The sequence below is a fragment of the Hyperolius riggenbachi genome, chromosome 1, assembly GCF_040937935.1.
Source record: "Hyperolius riggenbachi isolate aHypRig1 chromosome 1, aHypRig1.pri, whole genome shotgun sequence".
Classification (NCBI taxonomy): domain Eukaryota; kingdom Metazoa; phylum Chordata; class Amphibia; order Anura; family Hyperoliidae; genus Hyperolius; species Hyperolius riggenbachi.
The window spans coordinates 271572647-271591983 of record NC_090646.1 but is presented as its reverse complement, the minus strand read 5'-3'; positions in this window follow the sequence as shown (position 1 = coordinate 271591983).

Here is a 19337-nt window from a genome sequence, read left to right as displayed (position 1 = left end):
CACACCAGAAGAGTTTTTCTGAGCGTTTTGAGTTCTTAAATCTGCTGCTAAAGTTATCCGATGTGTCTGTGCACACTGGAGCAATGAGGTTTTGTAAAAAAAAAAACCCATAGCATTACATTGGGAAAAGCTTTTAGAGGTTTCAAAAGCTCTTCCCAATGTAATGCTATGTTGTTTTTTTTTTACAAAACCTCATTGCTCCAGTGTGCACAGACACATAGGATAACATTAGCAGCAGATTTAAAAACTCAAAACGCTCAGAAAAACTCCTCTGGTGTGCACCAGGCCTTTCTGTTGATTGTATTCAGGGAAAATCGGAAACAAAATCGGCTGAGTTGCGCTTTAAACTGGCCACACATGCTACAATGGGCTCTATTCTCAAAGACTTCCCGCATGCGGTAAGTACATGCTGGAAGTTTGCGACCAAAACACCGTCAAGTTGACATTCTCAAAATGTTCCGCATGTTTTTTCCGCATGCGGTAAAAGTGCGGGATTCATGCGGAAAAATTTCTACAAGAAGTGTGTGATATATTCCGCATCCCAATGACTTTAACCACTTGCCGACCACGCACTCATAACGCGCGTCGGCAAAGTGGCAGCTGCAGGAACTGCGTCGCCGGCTGCAGGCAAATTAATCAGGAAGCAGCCGCTCGTGCGAGCGGCTGCTTCCTGTCAATTCACGGCGGGGGGCTCCGTGAATAGCCTGCGGGCCGCCGATCGCGGCTCGCAGGCTAAATGTAAACACAAGCGGAATAATCCGCTTTGTTTACATTTGTACAACACTGCTAACAGTAGCAGCGTTGTACCAGATCAGCGATCCCCGGCCAATCAGCGGCCGGGGATCGCTGTCACATGACAGGCAGGAGCCTGTTAGAGGCTGCACAGTACAGATCAGTTCCTGTGCCGCCTCTGATCTCCGGGGAAGGGAGGTAGGAGAGGGAGGGGGGGAATGTCGCCGCGGAATAATGAATAATGGCTGTTACCGCATCTTTTTTCCCGCATGCGGAAAACATGCGGAAAATATTAGTGAAGGGGGAAAAAATGCAGAGTTTACCGCTGGCGGTAATTTTGCGGTAATATTTTGCGGTGATTTGGCCTCTTTGAGAATAGAGCCCCTTGTCGCCCTCCCGTGGCATTCTGCACCTGTGCAGAATGCTCCTGGACAGGCATGCACAACGAAGTGCGACTTGGCCAGAATACTGGTCTGTCCAGCAGGAGACAAGAGCCACCTGAGGAGTCGGCGAGGGACCGAGCTTCCTCAAGGTGGCTGGAGGAAACCTTAGGTAAGTATAAAAGCTGAGGCCTCTTTGGTCTCAGGACACTTTAATTAATAGGATCCGTTCAAATTGCACCGTTCGAACAAATCAATTTGGTCTGTTCCACCGAACGGAAAGCAAGTTTGGGTCTGCAGCGATTTTTCTGGACCGACAGATGCCTCGCATTGACCATGCACTTATCAAACAGAAGGTCACGGATCAGTTTTTCCATCCATGCCAGTGTAAATTGGGCCTAAAAAAAAGCGATTTATACTGTGATTTTTGAAGAGCTTTTCCCTGTGATTGGCGCTTAAATAAGCGCTTTTACTCAGCGATGATTTTTTTCACTTCCTGTTGGCAGTCAGGAAGTGAACTCTTTAACCCGGAAATGAATAGATACAATGTATTTATTCATAAAAGCGCTTAGGAAATCGCTATACAAAGTACTTTTTCAAGAGCTTTGTGATTTCCCTATACCATTGAGCCAAATAGTAAATTGAGCCAAACGGCTCAGAAAATGGTACATGTAGCGCATTTGCGATTTCAAGAAAATCGAAACGCTTACATGTGAACACTGTCATAGGAAATCATTACATAAGGGCTTTTAGGGCTGGAACCCACTAGAGCGATTTTCTGAGCGTTTAGGTAGCGATTCAAACCGCTAGCGATTTCCCTAAACGCTCAGCTAATGTTAATGGATGGGCCAAATTCCACTGGAGCGATTGAGATGACCAAATCGCAAAATGCAGGACATGCAGCATTTTTAGCGTTAGCGTTTCTGCAATGTAAAGTATATAAACGCTGGCCTAATCAAAACCTACACAAAGCGATTTTGCTAGTGTTTTGAAGTTACTGCACACTGTAAAAAAATTGACATTAATTGAAAGGACCAATCAGAATTAAAAACGCTAATCACTACACAATCGCTGGCAAAAACCTTACACTTTTTAAAATCGCTCTCAAAAATGCTCATGAAATCGCTTACAAAATGCTCATACAAAACACTAGCGATTTGTAGTGGGTTCCAGGCCATAGGGTGATTTGTAAAATTGCCAGCGTTAAAAAATAAATAAATCAGCAAACGCTGATAGTGTGAACAAGCCCTAAGGCCTCTTTTCCATGGACAGTTGATAAGCAGTGAAATGTCTCTCAAACTATCACAACTGCTTGCTGCTGCCTGGTAACTGCTGGCTGAGCACACAGTATGGCCTGGTGCACACCAAAAACCGCTAGCAGATCCGCAAAATGCTAGCAGATTTTGAAACGCTTTTTCTTCTTTTTCTGTAGCGTTTCAGCTAGCATTTTGCGGTTTTGTGTAGCGTTTTTGGTGTAGTACATTTCATGTATTGTTACAGTAAAGCTGTTACTGAACAGCTACTGTAACAAAAAACGCCTGGCAAACCGCTCTGAAGTGCCGTTTTTCAGAGCGGTTTGCGTTTTTCCTATACTTAACATTGAGGCAGAAACGCATCCACAATCCAAAAAATGCCTCACCCCGGGAGTATGCGTTTCTGCAAAACGCCTCCCGCTCTGGTGTGCACCAGCCCATTGAAATACATTACCCAAGCGGATCCGCAGCCACAAGCGGATCGCAAACCGCAGCAGAACCGCTCTGGTGTGCACTAGGCCTTCAACTGTTCATGGAAAAGAAGTCAAGCACCTAATCTGCATGCTTGTTTGGGGTTTATGGCTAAAAGTATTAGGTCCCATTTACACTGGGAATAGCAAAACACTAGCAAAATCACTAGAATAAGCGATTTTCCCGTGATTTTTCACTATATGTAAGGGCCCATTCACACCTAAGCGATTAGCGGGAGATTCCTGCTAATCGCTAAAGCGCTAGCGCTTTTTAAAGCGCTAGTGCTTTGTTACCCTATAGCAGTGTTCTCACTGCCACGATTGGCGCCATTCGCGGGCGTTTTGCAATTAGCACCAATTGAAAACGCGTTACCTGCAGCAGTTTTGCGGCGATTTTGGAGTGATCGTAATTAGCCTTCATATATGGGCAAATCACGATCATTCCAAAAACGCACATTTTTCCAGTGATTTTTTTGCGTTAATCGCAGAAAAAATCACCTGCGCAAAAATTACCCGTGCTAATCGCTAGCGTTTTGGCAATTTGTAAGTGTGAATGGGCCCTAAAAGAGATTTGGGAGCGTTCACATTCTGTGATTCTTAAACACAATCACTCCAAAATTGCTAAAAAATGCGACATGAATTGTGTTTGAGATGTCAGCAAATCGCTACAAAGAGAACGTTGCCATATACTTTACAACGCAGTAGTGCTTTTAAAAATGCTAGTAAATGGCAAATATTGAAAGCGCTGCTGAAATCGCTAGAAAACGCTTAGTGTGAACAGAAGCAGAAGATCAGCAGGACAGCCAGACAATGTGCATTGCTTAAAAGGAAATAAATATGGCAACCTCCAAATCCCACTCACATCAGGTGTCTTTTAACAGGGTGATTTTTTGCATATACCCCAAGTGGCAGACAGCTCCACTTAGGCTGGGAACACACGCAAACGGCAAAACGCACACAATTCTACAGACTATTGAAGTCAATAGCTCTGCATGGGAAACACGTACAATGCATCAATTCGTTCGCATTTGCATTTTTTTTGTTGCATTTTACAAAAGCACAGAGAGCTGGGCCAACATAGGGAAAGAGAAGACTGGGCTGACTGCTGGTCACGTATAGCTAGCTGCTCCACAAACGTATATGCTATAGAATCTGCATACAAAGTACTGACCAGGTGGTACCTTGTCCCCTCAAGACTACATATCTTCTCCTCAGCTATCGACTCTAAATGTTTCAGAGGCTGTGGAAGGGAGGGCACAATGTACCATATATGGTGGCAATGCCCACGCCTCACCCGTTTCTGGAGCAGGACTTTTAGCCTTTTACAGTCCCTCTTTCACATTACCATACGAAAGGATCCATGGATAGCCCTTTTCCATGGCAAGGTGAATGGTCTCACGACGAATCAAAAAAAGCTTGCATCCTTCCTCTTCCTATCTGCTAAAATGACAATAGCTAGGAACTGGAAGAAAACGCCCTCAAACTTTTTAGAGGTCAAAGCACGCATGTCGGAATTCATGGTCAATGAGAAATTAACCAGTGTTCTACGTAACACACACAACAAATTTCTCCGCATTTGGCAACCCTGGATCGACCTTAAGTATCCAAACACGAACGCTAACCTTTTTACAGCATACTAAACTCCTCTGGACTCCCCTGGGCTCTACTCTCTACTCTCTCTCTCTTCTCTTTTTCACCCCTCTCCCCCTCTGTCTCTTTTCCTGCTCTTCCCCCTCCTCTCTCCCTTGCTGTCCCCTGGCCAGGGGACGGGGAACATAGAGGATAGAGGGGCGATTTAGCCCCTCTTCCCTCTCTTCTAGCCTTATCTGTGAACATTAGCTCCCAGTCCTGACCACTGTGGAGCCTTTAAGGATCGTGTTCTATGTTATATGTTCATTTTTAAAAGTTATGACAGTACATACTGTATATTTGGGTTTGACCCTTCTGGTACATGACGCCATAGGCTACCAGAACGTCTGCAAACCAAGACTTGTTTCATAAGAATCGTATATGTACAACTGTCTGATTTGTTCACTCTGTTTATAAAATCAATAAAAATATTGAAACCAAAAGCACAGTCTTCAGCTTTTTCCTGCATAGCACATAGTGGAAACCGCATATGCAATTCTGCCTAGTGTGTTCCTACCCTGAGGGCTGATTTACACTACAAGAGCTTTTTAAACGCCAGAGATTTTAAAAGCTCTTGCTATTGCAATGCTATGGGGGAATTTTACAAAATCACATCGCTCTAGTGTGAACACTCACATAGGATAACATTAGCAGGAGCTTTTAAAATCACAAAGCGCTCAGAAAAGCTCTTGTAGTGTGAACAAGCCCTGATGTAGGATTATGCTAATTAAGCAAAGGTGGAATTCAATTGGGCAGTTTTCAAGCTGCGAATATTTACATAGATCAATGACATAAACCTGCATCAATTTGGAATTATTTGCATCTCATTGGCCATCCCTATGTGAGTATGACAGGAGAAAGCTTATAGAAATGAAAACTTTTCATTTCTATTTTTTTATGTGTTTAGATGTTGCAAGAGCCCATTACAAGCTTACAGAATGATGCAAAATAAATCAAGGTTCTGAAATATTTTTTTATACTGCAAGTATTATATTACAAACCATGAGGCCCCTCCCCATGCTGACTGTTTTATGCCTTGTTCACATTAGGCAACGCGTATGGCCGTGCGCTCGGGACGCAAGCCATACGCTTTACGCTGCTGATCCCATTCATTACAGTGAATAGGATCAGTGAGACGCTTTGCCAAAAATGCATGCAGCAGTGCGATCGCGCATTGCACTGCTGTGCAGCGCGCATAGTATGAACGTCACAAGTGCTCTCTATGCACTTCTGATGTTCTTGCTGATCGAAATGCGCACGGCAGCTCCTATTGTGTGAACGAGCCCTTAAAGTGAACCTGGTAACTTGGTGGTATAATACCCCCTTGGAACATAAGCTTCTTCCTGCCCACTCTCCCCGTGTTTTAGGGGCTGTGGAGCGATGGGTGGTCTCCTTCATACCTTTTGGGATTGGGCTATTGTGCAATCTTTTTGGACTGAAGTCTGGAATGTTTAAAGGCCACTACAGTGCCTTTGTCACGTGTCACAGCTCAGGCTCTCTTATATGCTTATGCTCCAGCTGTCCCCCGTGCAGTCAGGCGCCTTTAGGCCTCAGTCACACCTAAAATCGAAAGCGTAAACGCAAGCATTTTGCGTTTTTATGCGTTTATTCCCCCCTACTGGCGCTCCACTGCTCGCTGTGTTTCTGGTAAAAGCGCTTTTCTAAGCGCTTTTCCAGAGCGGTTTTGTAATTCACTCCCTGATGCAAGTCAGGAAGTGAAGTCTTTGACCTGGAAAATAATAAATACAATGGCTATCATTCATGAAAGTGCTGTCTGTAAATTCAATCCATGCGGGGAAACACCGCTGACGGTATCTCAGCCTTCTAGGTGGTCATTCATAAAAATGTTGCCTGTTGCGATAGGAGTGCAGAGATATCCCGCTGTAGGCTGGTGGTAGGCATGCGGAAACAGGAGAAGCTGGCCGAGTCCCTCCATGCGGTGTTCTCTCTGCTGCTGCTTGGGAGGTCTGTCCCATTTACTTACATGTACTCCGCATGCCTATCGCTACATCCAGGGGAGCGGTAAACCCCGTCTACATACCGCTTGCGTAAAGTTTTATGAATTGACATTTTGTTACTTTTCCGCATGGAATCACCACACAATGCGGTAATTTATCGCTCTGCTCGGAAATGTTAGCTTCGCATGCGGAAACAGCCTTTATGAATTGACATTTTGCTTAGTGTTCGGTAAAGTCGGCTGTTTTTAGCAGTTCCGCATGCAGGAATGCTTTATGAATGATAGCTAAAGTATTTATTCTTAAAAACGCTCACGCAATTGCTGCACAAAGCGATTTTGTGAGCGTTTTGCATTTTTTCTATACCTTCCATTGAGGCAAAATAGCCTAAAAAATGGTACAGGCACAGCTTTGCTGAGCGGATCGCAAACGAACCACTCAGCTGTGAACTCTCTCAAAGGGAGTCATTGCACAAGCATTTTTAGGGTAATTTTGAAAGTCGCCTGCGCTTGAAAAAAGGGCAAAAACGCCCTCAGGCCTCTTTATCACAGACTGTTGATAGGCAGTGAAATGCCTCTCAAACTCTCACAACTGCTCACTGCTGCCTGATAACTGCTTGTCGCTGCCTGGTAACTGCTCACTGCTGACTGGTAACTGCTTGCTGAGCACACAGCTCAACAGTCCATGGAAAAGAGGCCTAAATTGGAAACGATCTACCCTTCAGCTCTCACAATTTGAACAGAGGGTTAACCTAATTATGGATACTGATAGGCTGGCTCATGCTATTTAGGCCTCTTTTCCATGAACTGTCGAGCTGCGTGTTCAGCAAGCGGTTACCAGGCAGCAGTGAGCAGTTACCAGGCAGCCACAAGCAGTTACCAGGCAGCAGTGAGCAGTTGTGAGAGTTTGAGAGGCATTTCACTGCCTATCAACAGTCCATGGAAAAGAGGCCTTACTCCACCAATGACTAGGGATGATCAATGATATGCAAATACTTAGTTTATGCAAATTTGTGTACATTTTTATACAAATATATGCAGCTTGACCAATCATGTCCCACCCAGGTGTAAATTGATTGGTCCAATTTCAAGCTGCATATATTTGAAACTAAAATGTACATACATTTGCAGAAACTCGGAAGTATTAGCATATCATTGACCATCCCTACCAGTGAGAAATTCCAGCTTCACTGGGCTGAGTGCTCTGCTTACAGATCTACGACACCCCCTGTTTACTGGCTCGTCTTCTGCATTCTATGCCAATGTTTTAGTACTGCAAACCTATTAAACTTGTTGCATCGTTTTGTTTAATGTGTTACCTTTGTCACTTTTGCTGTTGTTTTATTATACCTGATATGCGTTTATGTGTCTCATCCATATCGGCTGTACATTTTTATTTGTTTGTATGGATCTCTGATGGCACTTGTTCTTTTTAATAAAACCTGCATTGTGTAGAGCCTCCCCATTCCTCCATGCTGCCCGTCATTCTTCCGCTGTCCACTGGTAAAGCTCTTTGGAACTATTCATATCCCCAAGTATTTCTGAGGACAATGCATCGCTATTGCTTGTGCGAGTCCGGACTCATGCATGCGCAGTGGTAGTTCACTCGTCTTTGGAACTATTCGGGGATACAGTACATTCCGAAGAGTTGTTTGGGTAACAACTCAGCGGAAGCATGATGGGCCAAACGGGGAAACAAGAACAAGTGTCAGCGCCAATAACTCACCCGTTCGCCTGTAAATCATTATAGGTCTGAAACGGCCAACCCCACCTGTGTAGCCTCGGCAAGCCCCCAGCTGGGCAGCTGGCACCTAATAGGCATGTGCCAAGCTGGGGACAGGCCACAGCAACGTAGGTGGCGAAGGCCACAGAGCTTCGGAAAGCTTAAAGAGAACCAGAGACGAAGCATCCTCATGTATTTTATTACATTTATCAGTGGGAACATGACAGTAAACACCTACCCTGCTTTTAGTTTCATTCTTATCTGCTTAATTAGTCTATTAGCAGCTGTGATAAGAATCCCCGACTGGCTCAGTCTAGGTTTGACCTGGAATCATTATAGCTGAGTCACTCTTCTGTGGAGTCTTTTCAAGCCTAAGCCTGCCACCTTCTGGCTCAGATTTCCTGCTTTGCATTCTGAGAGCTGTGATGACATGGGAGGGGCTGCTGCTGCTGAGAGAGAATCTCTGAAACAGACAAGTGGGGCTGCAATATGATCTGTGTTCTCTGTGTGCACTCTGCATAGATACTGTAACGATAGGTGTCAGCACGCAGAGATAATCTGATTATTGGTGATCTGCAGTATCACCAAGAATGCAGATATATACCTGATTATTGATGATCTGCAGAATCACCGATAATACAGATATATTGCTAACCTCTGGACACCTATAGGTATGTGAGTGTTTGGTGTAACAGTAGTACTTTGAGTAATGCACCTGCTGAGCAGGTGATCATAGGCAGTAAAGGAATACTGCTCTTGAGGGCACAGGAACCTTCCAGCAGCCTGAGACTCTCCAAGGGGTGGAGTCAGGCTGGAGATAGGAAGGACCAGAGAGTGAGTGACACCTGAAGGTGGATGTCACTATCTGATCTGGAGACTATCTCTTAAGAGGAGAGATAGCTCTCGAGGTCGGGCTCGCCTGGTCGGCAACACACGGACAGATAAAGTACAAAGACAGAAGGCTGATTCGGTATCCAAGGCAAGCAGGGTCTGGCAACGGAATATCAGATATGCGAGGTACCGAATCAGAGATCAAAGGGATAGTCAGGAAAGCAGTAAGTCATAACAGATATCAACAATGCCTAGTCTGGGTGTGAGGTCCTTGGTCTCTACACTCTGGAACTAGTCTGATGAATAACAGATAGATAACGCAAGTTCCCTAATCTGGGTGTGAGGTCCGTGGTCTCTACACCCTGGAACTAGTCTGAAGTATAACAGATAACACAAGTTCCCTAGTCTGGGTGTGAGGTCCGTGGTCTCTACACCCTGGAACTAGTCTAAGCATAAACAGAATAACAGTACAAGTAATCTGGCTCAGTGTGAATTCCCAGGTCCACCTGTTTCAAACACACTGTTGGATCTGACTGAGGTTTGAGTGCTTCCACGTAGTGTTCGCAACGGCAGACAACTTGAGACTGGCCAGCAGCAACTATATATGGAGTAATGCTCTCCGGCACCACCCCTAATTGATCAACCAATAGTATCCTGCTCTGGAGTCAGCTGATCGGCGTGATCAGCTGACCTCTCCTTGCCCAGTATAAGAGTTCTGCCTCTCAGCGCGCGCGTGCGTATTCCTAAGCCTGTGTGCACTAACAGACTCAGCCACACCAGACACACGCTGCCGCGTGCAAACCGCCGCGCTGGACGCGGAACCAGCCGCCTTACTGTTGTTACATGCAGCGACTTTTCCGCGTTCTGCCCTGTTGCCAGACCCACGCTTCTGCGTGCAAACCGCCGCATTGGACACGGAATCAGCCGCCTCCTCAGCAGCACACACGACGGCTTTTCCGCGTTCTCTCACAGATACTGATGATGACTGCAGTTTCATTCCTATGAGAGAGACTTCCTACAGGCAGCTGCACATCATACCAAAATGAAAGCACACAGATGAAAGGCAGCAACAGCCTTTCTCATATAGCCTAGATAGCAGCCTAGTCTCATATAGCCTAGACAGCACATACAGAACAACTCATAACCCGGAAGCAGAAGGGATTTGAGCCGGCGGCCATATTTGATTTTTTCCTGGAGCAATAATGGATAAAAAACACTAAAAAGGCACACCAGAGCGGCGAAATTATCAGGTAGAGCATTTATGTCGACTGATATGTTTATTTTGTGTGAAACGTTCATCTCTGGTTCCCTTTAAGTTAAACATGGCTGTGTAAGTTTTGCTGGTGGAGGTGGGGGCGGAGTTTTAGAACTCTAATGATTTACCAGTGAGTGGGGGAGCTACTGCCACTTATACCCGTCGATCATTGCAGCACTAACACATAGCTTTACATTAACCACTTGAGGACCTAGGGCTTTCTACCCCTTAAGGACCGGCCACTTTTTTTCCATTCAGACCACTGCAGCTTTCACGGTTTATTGCTCGCTCATACAACCTACCACCTAAATGAATTTTGGCTCCTTTTCTTGTCACTAATAAAGCTTTCTTTTGGTGCTATTTGATTGCTCCTGCGATTTTTACTTTTTATTATATTCAGCAAAAAAGACATGAATTTTGGCAAAAAAATGATTTTTTTAACTTTCTGTGCTGACAGTTTTCAAATAAAGTAAAATTTCTGTATACATGCAGCGCGAAAAATGTGGACAAACATGTTTTTGATTAAAAAAAACCCATTCAGCGTATATTTATTGGTTTGGGTAAAAGTTATAGCGTTTACAAACTATGGTGCAAAAAGTGAATTTTCCCATTTTCAAGCATCTATGACTTTTCTGACCCCCTGTCATGTTTCATGAGGGACTAGAATTCAAGGATAGTATAAATACCCCCCAAATGACCCCATTTTGGAAAGAAGACATCCCAAAGTATTCACTGAGAGGCATAGTGAGTTCATAGAAGATATTATTTTTTGTCACAAGTAAGCGGAAAATGACACTTTGTGAGGAAAAAAAAAAAAAAAAAAAAAAGTTTCCATTTCTTCTAACTTGCGACAAAAAAAAAATGAAATCTGCCACGGACTCACCATGCCCCTCTCTGAATACCTTGAAGGGTCTACTTTCCAAAATGGGGTCATTTGTGGGGTGTGTTTACTGTCCTGACATTTTGGGGGGTGCTAAATTGTAAGCACCCCTGTAAAGCCTAAAGGTGCTCATTGGACTTTGGACCCCTTACCACAGTTAGGCTGCAAAAAAGTGCCACACATGTGGTATTGCCGTACTCAGGAGAAGTAGTATAATGTGTTTTGGGGTGTATTTTTACACATACCCATGCTGGGTGGGAGAAATATCTCTGTAAATGACAATTTTTTAATTTTTTTTACACACAATTGTCCATTTACAGAGTTATTTCTCCCACCCAGCATGGGTATGTGTAAAAATACACCCCAAAACACATTATACTACTTCTCCAGAGTACGGCGGTACCACATGTGTGGCACTTTTTTACACCCCAAGTACGCTAAGGGGCCCAAAGTCCAATGAGTACCTTTAGGATTTCACAGGTCATTTTGCGGAATTTGATTTCCAGACTACTCCTCACGGTTTAGGGCCCCTAAAATGCCAGGGCAGTATAGGAACCCCACAAATGACCCCATTTTAGAAAGAAGACACCCCAAGGTATTCCGTTAGTAGCATAGCGAGTTCATAGAAGATTTTATTTTTTGTCAAAAGTTAGCGGAAAATTGATTTTTATTGTTTTTTTCACAAAGTGTCATTTTCCACTAACTTTTGACAAAAAATAAAATCTTCTATGAACTCGCTATGCTACTAACGGAATACCTTGGGGTGTCTTCTTTCTAAAATGGGGTCATTTGTGGGGTTCCTATACTGCCCTGGCATTTTAGGGGCCCTAAACCGTGAGGAGTAGTCTGGAAATCAAATTCCGCAAAATGACCTGTGAAAGCCTAAAGGTGCTAATTGGACTTTGGGCCCTTTAGCGCAGTTAGGGTGCAAAAAAGTGCCACACATGTGGTATCGCCGTACTCGGGAGAAGTAGTACAATGTGTTTTGGGGTGTATTTTTACACATACCCATGCTGGGTGGGAGAAATACCTCTGTAAATGACAATCTTTTGATTTTTTTACAAACAATTGTCCATTTACAGAGATATTTCTCCCACCCAGCATGGGTATGTGTAAAAATTCACCCCAAAACACATTATACTACTTCTCCCGAGTACGGTGATACCACATGTGTGGCACTTTTTTGCACCCTAACTGCGCTAAAGGGCCCAAAGTCCAATGAGCACCTTTAGGCTTTCACAGGTCATTTTGCGGAATTTGATTTCCAGACTACTCCTCACGGTTTAGGGCCCCTAAAATGCCAGGGCAGTATAGGAACCCCACAAATGACCCTATTTTAGAAAGAAGACACCCCAAGGTATTCCGTTAGGAGTATGGTGAGTTCATAGAAGATTTTATTTTTTGTCAAAAGTTAGTGGAAAATGACACTTTGTGGAAAAAAACAATAAAAATCAATTTTCCGCTAACTTTTGACAAAAAATAAAATCTTCTATGAACTCACCATACTCCTAACGGAATACCTTGGGGTGTCTTCTTTCTAAAATGGGGTCATTTGTGGGGTTCCTATACTGCCCTGGCATTTTAGGAGCCCTAAGCCGTGAGGAGGAGTCTGGAAATCAAATTCCGCAAAATGACCTGTGAAATCCTAAAGGTGCTCATTGGACTTTGGGCCCTTTAGCGCAGTTAGGGTGCAAAAAAGTGCCACACATGTGGTATCGCCGTACTCGGGAGAAGTAGTACAATGTGTTTTGGGGTGTATTTTTACACTTACCCATGCTGGGTGGGAGAAATAACTCTGTAAATGGACAATTGTGTGTAAAAAAATCAAAAGATTGTCATTTACAGAGGTATTTCTCCCACCCAGCATGGGTATGTGTAAAAATACACCCCAAAACACATTGTACTACTTCTCCCGAGTACGGCGATACCACATGTGTGGCACTTTTTTGCACCCTAACTGCTCTAAGGGGCCCAGAGTCCAATGAGTACCTTTAGGCTTTACAGGGGTGCTCACAATTTAGCACCCCGCCCACTTGCCAGGACAGTTAACACACCCCACAAATGACCCCATTTTGGAAAGAATACACAACAAGGTATCCCATGAGGGTAATGGTGAGGTCATTGAAAATTTTATTTTTTGTCACAAGTAAACGGAAAATGACACTTTGTTAAAAAAAAAATAAAAAAAAAATTCTGCTAACTTGTGACAAAAACTAAAATCTTTTATGAACTCACCGTGCACCTCACATAATACTTTAGGGTGTCCTCTTTCCAAAATGGGGTCATTTGTGGAGTCTGTCCTGGCATTTTAGGGTCTCTGCAATCATTACATGTATGGCCAGTATTAGGAGTTTCTGCTATACTCCTTATATTGGGTATACAAGTAATGCACTCTGGGCTGAAAGGAAAAATGAACGGCAAACATACCTTGCTCCACATCAATGGCAGTGATAACCTCAGGAGAGAGACACCCCGTGCCACCCTGCACTCAAGGGTGAGCCACCAACTTATGTGACTGGGCCTCAGAACTTTAGTATACAGCATTATGCCTGTAGGATACAGCAATATGCCTGCCAATAGAGATGACTCTGTGTGGCATTAAAGCATCATCATAGGCCCAAATCACATATAAACCGGGGGTGTCCACACTCAAGGGAAATTCAAACATGCCGTCTTATATCGCCAACCCAGGACAGATCAGCAATATCAAGCATGGAAACCGATCCTTCTTCCCACTTTTATGCTTACCCGTTTTTTTGGTTTTCAAGCTCACCTCTCCTCCACCTGGGACATTGTGCGAAAGACCAGTGAGTGTGTGCCTACTCCTGTGTCTGGAGTTCCCTAGGTTCTAATAGTGTACCTGCTCGTGGTACCTCTCAAAGCACTCCCCTATGCATAGGCCAGGCTGGTCAGGACAGCGGGGACAATAAAAACTGGTGTCATTCCTTCTTCCAGTCCTGCTGCAGACACGACAACGTTTTCTTCGGATGCGTTGACCTGGGGCACACGGAATCTGATAGGCGTAATGCCTACCATGCAGTCGGCTAGTTGCATCTGGGGGGGGGCCTGGCACCTCCTGGATACAGGATGTCCAGAATGATCTGTTCCTGAAATTGGAGGAAAGATCCAGTTCTCCCAGCCTTACTGTAGAGAACAAAGCTGTTGTAAACTGCCAATTGAATCAGATAAAAAGACACTTTCTTATACCAGCGTCTTGTTTTCCGGGTAACTAAATAGGGCGCTAACCTCTGGTCATTGAAGTCCACCCCTCCCATGTTGACATTATATTCGTGGACGACAAGGGGCTTTTCAATGACCTTAGTTGCCCGTTGAATTTGGACTGTCGTGTCTGTGTGAATGGTGGACAGAAAGTAAACGTCCCTCTTGTCCCTCCATTTCACCGCGAGCAGGTCTTCAGTACGCAAGGCGGCCCTCTGCCCCCGTTGAAGTCTGGTGTTAATGAGCCGTTGGTGGAAGCCCTGGCGACTAGGCCGCGCAGTGCCACAGCATCGGATTCCTTCTAACTTTAAGTGCTGAAAGAGGGCCACAATTGTGTAATAATTGTCCACAAAAAGATGGTACCCCTTCTGGAACAAGGGTGACACCAAGTCCCACACAACCTTTCCACTGCTCCCCAGGTAGTCAGGGCATCCGACCGGCTCCAATTTTGAGTCTTTTCCCTCATAGACCCTAAAACGACATGTATAGCCTGTGGCCCTTTCACAGAGCTTATACAGTTTCACCCCATACCGGGCGCGCTTGCTTGGGATGTACTGTTTGATGCCAAGGCGCCCGGTAAAGCGTAAGAGGGACTCGTCTACGCAGATGTTCTGTTCAGGGATATAAGCATCTGCAAATGTTGAGGACAGGTGGTCTATGAGGGGCCGAATTTTGTGGAGCCGGTCATAAGCAGGGTCTCCCCTTTCATGACAGGTTTCGTCGTCGTTGAAGTGCAGGAAGCGCAGGATGGACTCAAATCGTGTCCTGGACATGGCAGCAGGGTACAAGGGAACATGATGTACTGGGTTCGTAGACCAATACGACCGCAATACATTTTGTTTCATTAGTCCCAAGTGAAGGATAAGGGCCAAAAAGATTTTAATGTCGGAAACTTGGACTGGTTTCCACCCGAAAGGCTGGGCATACATGCTCTCCGGGTGCTCGGTGATGAATTGTGTGGCTTTACGGTTGGTCTCAACCACAATTAAGTCCAAGAGAACCTGGGTGATGAACAGCTGCAAAAATTCTAGGGCCGTTCCTAGATGAGCTGTCGCCACCTGGACTCCAGACTGGGCGGTGAAAGGGGGCACTACGGGTGCGGCGGAATCAGGGGATTGCCAATCTGGTTGTGCCAGCACCTCTGGGAGTCTATGGGTACTACGGGCCCGTCTTTTTCTTGGTGGCTGCGACGGGGGTACTACTGCACTTGCCACCGTACCAGTTTCAACTTCCATGCTGACGCTCACCACTTCGCCAGGGTCTACGGAAGCACTGGCACTAAGTCCAGGAGATGCTGCGCTGCTGGTGCCTGCCTCACCAAGAAAACTATCAACAGCGCTAGCACCACCCTGCTGCCCTTGAGGCGGATCCTGCGCCACCTGCGGTCTAACGACTTGGGGTCTGGTACGCCTGGCTCTAGCCGGGACCATAGCCTCGTCATCACTATCGGTCAGGGAACCACTGCTTTCTACAGGTTCAAATTCGGACCCGGAAGATTCGACGGATGATTCTTCCCAAAAGAACTCATCCGACTGGTCCATGTACCTGTATACCTCGTCATCGGAAAGCCCCCTTCTTGCCATTTTGGATTGCTAAATTTATGGGGTTTTCCTCCGAGACTACCCAGAAAAAAAGAGCACCTACCTAGCAAAAAGGGAGTATTTGAGAGGTATTGGGGTTGGTGGGAAGTGGGGTCTCAGAGGACAATCAAATACAATTACAGCACAATCGACTCCAATCACAGCACAATCAAATCTGATGCACTCGGAAGGTGATGGGGGGAGGGTGGGATTGGGTGTGGCGGGAAGTGGGGTCTCAGGCAATCAAACAATCACGGGGCAATCGAAGCCGATCACGGGACAATCAAATACAATTACAGCACAATCGAATCCAATCACAGCCCAATCAAATCTGATGCACTCGGAAGGTGATGGGGGGAGGGTGGGATTGGGTGTGGCGGGAAGTGGGGTCTCAGGCAATCAAACAATCACGGGGCAATCGAAGCCGATCACGGGACAATCAAATACAATTACAGCACAATCGACTCCAATCACAGCACAAGCAAATCTGATGCACCCGGAAGGTGGTGGTTGGAGGTGGTGGGGGGGAGGGTGGGGTTGGGGGTGGTGGGGGGGGGGGAGGTTGGGTGTGGTGGGAAGTGGGGTCTCAGGCAATCAAACAATCACGGGACAATCGAAGCAGATCACGGGACAATCAAATACAATCGCAGCACAATCAAATACAAGCGCAGCACAATCGAATACAAGCGCAGCACAGTCAAATACAATGCACTTGGACGGTGATTAGGGGGGGGGGTCTGAGGGCGATTTGAGGGGGTGGGGGGTTGATCAGGAGCCTGCACGGGGCAGACTGAGTCCTGATCTGATGAGAGGCAGACACAGGGAGTTACTGATCAAAGATCAGTTAGTGATTGCTGGGGAGGACAGATGTAAACAAAGAGCAGGGGATGTAATCAGAAGGGGGGTATGAGGGCAATCGAGGGCCTGGGCAGGTGATCGGTTACCCCCGCGGGGCAGTTAGGGTCTGCTCTGATGGGTGGGGGTGCCGAGGGGTGATGGACAGGTGATAGACAGGTGATCAGAGGGTAAGGTAGCTGTATACAGATGTATACAGTATACAGGGGGGTAGTCTGGGATGGGGTCTGGGGGTGATCTAAAGGTAGGGGGGGGGGGATCAGGGGTGACTAGGAGGCAGTTAGGGACCTAAACTAAGGGGCAGCGTTGCTAGTTAGTGGCAGGTGGGGGGGGTGGGGGTTTTGTAGGGGTGCAAGGGTGCTAGGCAGGGGTCTGCTGGGGTGATCAGGGGGGGTATGAGGCCTGGGGTGGGTGATCAGGGAGGCTGAGGGCAAAAAAAGCAGTGTTGGTGAATACTCACAATGTGCTTCCTCCTCGCTGGTGGTCTCTGCAACAATGAGACCACGAGGCGAGGAGGAAGCACGTATAAGGCACTTTGTTTACCTAACAAAGTGCCTTATACTTTTTGATTGGTGGATCCCCAAGATCTCTCCACTCGCCGGCGCTGCTAAGTGGCCGGCGAGCAGAGGCAAAGTGCCGGGCTTCCGACTCCCGGCGGAGGATCGCGTCACTGATGACGCGATCGCTCCGCCCATGCCCATTCAAGGACCGCCGCATTTTGTCAATACGGCGGTCCTTGCGGCGTCAGCTTCCCGGCCGCCATTTGTCTATACGGCGGTCGGGAAGCAGTTAAAGTGTACCCGAGGTGACATGATGAGATAAACATATGTATGCACAGTGCAAAGCATATTAATAACCAGGCTGTTTTACTTGTTTTATTTTGCTGTCTGAAAATAGTTAATTTTTAGACATGGAAGTGACAGCTTTTGTCTTGTCAGTACCTTGTCAGGAATATACTAAACATCACTGATAAGCAAATTACAGCCTTAAAGGTTTCGTGGCAGAATACAACTTCTGAGAGCAGAGGGAGATACAAAAAAAAAGTCAATAGTTCACGTATTTTCATTTAGAGACTTAATAGGCTGCCACTAAGCAGAGACAACAAAACATTCATTCTGCTATGTAAATGTTTAAATATAAAATGAAACCACAGGCTATCTAAAATAGTCATTTTTAGGAGTAGGAGAGATACAATTATTTATCACATTAGTTCACCTTAAGGCTGGAGACACACTGTGAACGCTTTCTGAGTAGAGATGGCCCGAACGGTTCGCCCGAGAACGGTTCCAGGTGAACTTTAGGTGGTTCGCGTTCGCCGGCGAAGGCGAACTTTTGCGGAAGTTCGATTCGCCCCCATAATGCTCCATTGAGCACAACTTTGACCCTCTACATCACAGTCAGCAGGCACATTGTCGCCAGTCAGACTACACTCACTCCTGGAGCCCCACCCCCCCTTATAAAAGGCAAGGTTCTCCTGTCGTTTTACTCACTCATCTGCCTACAGTAATTACTTTACTTAAGGGACAGCTGCTGACAGACTCTGCTAGGGAGAGCTTAGTTAGGCTCTTGTAGGCTTGTTCCTAGCTGATTGTTATTCCTTAGAAGACAAGGAGGTTCTTGTCTTCCAGGGAATTGTAGTATTTCAAAAGCCAGCTTACATACCTTGGCCGGGATTCGGGAATTGAACCCAGGTCTGAGTGCGTGGTAGGTAGCTCTCTTCACCACTATACCACCACCAACACTACATGCTGAAGCCAGCCTAGCATGTACCATTATGATATATCCAAGAGAAAAATGAGCTTGCTTAAGGATTTGTAGTATGTCAAAAGCCAACTCACATTGGCCAGGAATAGAACCCAGGCCTACCACTCTGTAGGCTTCTATCTTAACCATTATACCACCAACACAACACATTACAATGCTACATGCTGAAGCCAGCCTAGCATGTACCATTGTGATATATCCAAGAGAAAAATGAGCTTGCTTAGGGAAATGTAGGATTTCAAAAGCCAGCTTACATACATTGGCTGGGAATCGAACCCAGGTCTAGTGCTCGGTAGGCTGCTATCCTAACCATTATACCACCAACACAACACACTACAATGCTACATGCTGAAACCAGCCTAGCATGTACCATTATGATATATCCAAGAGAAAAATGAGCTTGCTTAAGGATTTGTAGTATGACAAAAGCCAACTCACATTGGCCAGGAATAGAACCCAGGCCTACCGCTCTGTAGGCCGCTATCCTAACCATTATACCACCAACACAACACACTACAATGCTACATGCTGAAGCCAGCCTAGCATGTACCATTATGATATATCCAAGAGAAAAATGAGCTTGCTTAAGGATTTGTAGTATGTCAAAAGCCAACTCACATTGGCCAGGAATAGAACCCAGACCTACCACTCTGTAGGCTGCTATCCTAACCATTATACCACCAGCAAAACACACTACAATGCTACATGCTGAAGCCAGCCTAGCATGTACCATTATGATATATCCAAGAGAAAAATAAGCTTGCTTAAGGATTTGTAGTATGTCAAAAGCCAACTCACATTGGTCTGGAATA